Below are 3,404 nucleotides of genomic sequence, written 5' to 3' on the forward strand. Positions count from 1 at the left end.
AGTTTCGAAACTGGTGGTTCAGTGGTTAAGAACCCGCCTTCCAATGCAGGGGACATGGGTTTGATTCCTGGTCCAGGAACAAAGATCCCACATGCCACAGGGCAATTAAGCCCATACGCCAAAGCTAGAGAAGCCAGCTCACTTTGGAACCCGTGCTCCACAAGAGAAGCCCACGCGCTACAAAAAAGACCCAGCACAGAAATATTGCATGACCTCCCCACAAAACGCCCCAACTCCGCTCCCCCAGCCTGCCAACTAGTCCTCATTATCTGTCTCCACGGACGGTGGATGGAATGATATAACTTGTGGGGTTTTCTGAGTCTGGCTCCTTTCACTGGGCAGAATGTTTTCCAGGTTCATCCAGCCTGTGTGAGGGCTTTATTCCTTTTAGGGGAGGACAAGCCCATCATATGGACTTTCCTGGTGGCTCAGATGGTAAAGGGTCTGCCTGCAATGCAAAAGACCCAGGTTCGATGCCTGGGTTGGGAAGAGCCCTTGGAGAAGGGAATGGCAACCCACTCCAGTATTCTTGCCTGGAGAATTCCACGGACACAGGAGCCTGGTGGGCTACAGTCCATGGGGTCGCAAAGAGTTGGACACAACTGAGTGACTAACAGACACACTCAGTCCATCACATGCATGGACCACGTTTGGTTCCTCTGTTCACGCGGTGACGGGCACTTGGGTTGTTCCCACCTTTGGGCAGTGGTGTGTAAGTCTACTGTGAACGTGCGTGAACTAGTTTCTGTGTTCAAGCCTTAGGGGATACACCTAGGCGTGGAATTGCTGGGTCACGTGATAACTCTATGTTGAGCTCTGTTTTGTTTTGATTTCTTTTCCCTTGTGGCTTCTGTTTCCACAGTGAAACTCAACCATTCCAGATGTTTCTTCGCCAGGTAGGTCATCCGGAAGGTGCATTCACTGCAGTCTAGCTATGTCATCTGGACCGCTTTGGGAGCCCCTACCTAAAGCCCAAGTATGTTGGACACACGGCCCCCTGGCCATTCCTGAGAGTGCGATGTGGCCACAGGCCGACGGGGCACCCCGTGTCAGGGCTGGTCTCTCTTCAGTTCGTTTCACCATCACATGCCCGTGAGGTCGAGTCAGGCCCAGGGAGGCTTTCCCTTCTCGCAGGACTGACTGCCTTCATGGATCATGACCCAGACAGTTGCCACGCTGGTCCATTCAGGGACCCTGGGAGCTACGAAGGGTCTGATTCCCTGGCAAAGTCCCCAGTGGGAGCAGGACCACCAGGGTGTGCCTTGGCAGCACTGTCTGGCTCTGACTTCATTATGTGGGACGTGTAGAGGGCTCGGGACATCAAAAGGCCTGGGGTCCATGGGCCTGGTCACATTATTCCTCCGAAGAATGGGGCCTCCGCTGACAAATGAGCTCGGTTACAATGGGAAGAAAGCTGAGGCCAGCGAGGGTGCTCAGAGGCCCCACACCACCCGGCCCTCAAGAGCCCCCAGAGGGCCAGAGAGAGAGAGAAGCCAGTGGAGAGTCCTACTTACCTACCATCTCCAGACACACCACCGACAGCATGAGGATTTGGAGTAAGAAGGAAGTTTAAAAGCAAAGCAGAAGGGGCTGGGCACTCAGAGGACTTCGGGCTGCAAGTGTGGGCGCATGACCCACCCTGCCCAGGCAGGAAAGCCCTGGAAGAGGGGAGCAGGGACAGAGGCTCAGAAAATAATTCAAAAGGACAACTCAGGGATGCAGAAAATGTCACTCTGGTTGAATACAAGTAGTTATTAACCCTTGAGTCCGTGGGAGACACTGGGCTGAGAACCCAACTTATGTTGCATCATTAAACTTCCTCAACAGCCCCAGAGGCATGTCAATTATTTATCCCTATTTTACAGATGAAGGAACTGAGGCTCCAAGAGGGCAGCCCACTGACTAAGGCCACTCGGAAGCCGCAGGCTTATTGCCTGCAGTTCCCTTCGCCGGCACTCGGTCACTGAGGCCCATGATGTTCAGCGTTCGGTGACCATTCCGGGCAAACCTGAGTCCATCATTCAAAGGGCCGGTGGATCCCAGATCATTGTAAAGGTAGTGACAAGGAGATGTGGAAGGAGAATAAACTCAGTGTTTTGTAAAGTAGATGCTTAAAGAATCGGGGGTTCTCAGGAGATGGAGCAGCTAGAATGGGCCTCCTAAGCCCCCACTCAGTATTTCGTGGTGAGGATACCTGAGGGCCAGGGGATGGGGGTGAAAGAGGGTACAGTGAACTCTCAGTAGGGTCAGTTCAGTTTTTTGGTAAATTTAAACATGTCCAAAAACATGTTATTTAGTACCCGACTCTGCAACCCCGCGGACTGTAGCCCACCAGGCTCCTCTGTCCGTGAGATTTCCCAGGAACTCAGCATACAAAGCAGTATATCTAGAATTATCCCACTTTCAAAACGAAATGTGGGCCTCTTCCCTGGGTCCCGGTGGGTCACGTTGTGCTGGGACGCCAGACAGTTGTCAGTCAGCTCAGTTTATCTCTGATCTTCTGAGACCAGCTGGGGACCACCTGGGTCCTTGGCCATGAGCAGATCAGGAGCAGCTGCAGTGCCACGCTTTTCTTGCTTTTCAAAACCCAAACCTCGCTTTTCTCCTCTAAGAAATGGGAATGGGGTCTCTCCATAGACAGATGTGAAGATTAAACATACAATGTCTGCCAGGGACTTCCCCGGTGGTCCAGTGGCTAGGACTCCAGGCTCCCAACGCAGGGGACCCAGGTTCGATCCCTGGCCAGGGAATTAGATCCCACATGCCCTCACTGAGACCTGGTGCAGCCCAATACATAATAAAATAAAAATGAATATTTATAAAACAAAATAAGATAAAACGTTGCCATGACATCTGCCACGTAAAAAGCACCCAACCCCTGCGTCCTTCCCTTCCCACCCAGCTGTGATGATGGAGGAGCAGAGAGGAGGGGTGAGAGGAGACCTGTCTCCTGTCTCCTGGAATCTGAGGACCTCTGTTCTACATTCCGCTTCCAGCAAGGCACACACGTGCCCTCCCGCTTCCCCATCTGGAACCCTGCAGGTTGGACCCTGCCCCTCTGCCTTCTCCCATCAGACAGTCCTTTCTCTTGGGCTTCCCTCTCTGTCAGTGTCTCCTTCGAGGACTCCTCATCCAGGGAGCCTCCTCTGAGCACACCAGCCTCCTCCGATGGGCTGGGGCGGCATCCGTGCCCACAGCGCGGTGTCTGATGCTGGCTGGCGTGTGCTGTGCACCTGTCTCGTTTTCAGGAGTCGTCACAAGCCCAGCCTTTTCTGTTGTCCCCGCAGTCCTGGGCATATTCCCCCAGAGGACCCCTCATTCAGCAGGACTTTCTGATGCAAAGACAGAGGCCAAAACCTGAGCATATAGATCAACCACGATATTCATGTCAAGTTCCAGAAGCC

General features: G+C 53.2%; 1 non-coding gene across 1 annotated transcript; it reads left to right on the forward strand.

Moving 5' to 3' along the window:
* The first annotated feature begins 2,677 nt into the window (after window positions 1-2,677).
* TRNAG-CCC lies at window positions 2,678-2,750 on the forward strand. The gene has a single exon. It is a non-coding gene; the product is annotated as a tRNA-Gly (tRNA).
* Window positions 2,751-3,404: the final 654 nt, after the last annotated feature.

The sequence above is a fragment of the Oryx dammah genome, unplaced genomic scaffold, assembly GCF_014754425.2.
Source record: "Oryx dammah isolate SB20612 unplaced genomic scaffold, SCBI_Odam_1.1 HiC_scaffold_15, whole genome shotgun sequence".
NCBI classification, from domain to species: Eukaryota; Metazoa; Chordata; class Mammalia; order Artiodactyla; family Bovidae; genus Oryx; species Oryx dammah.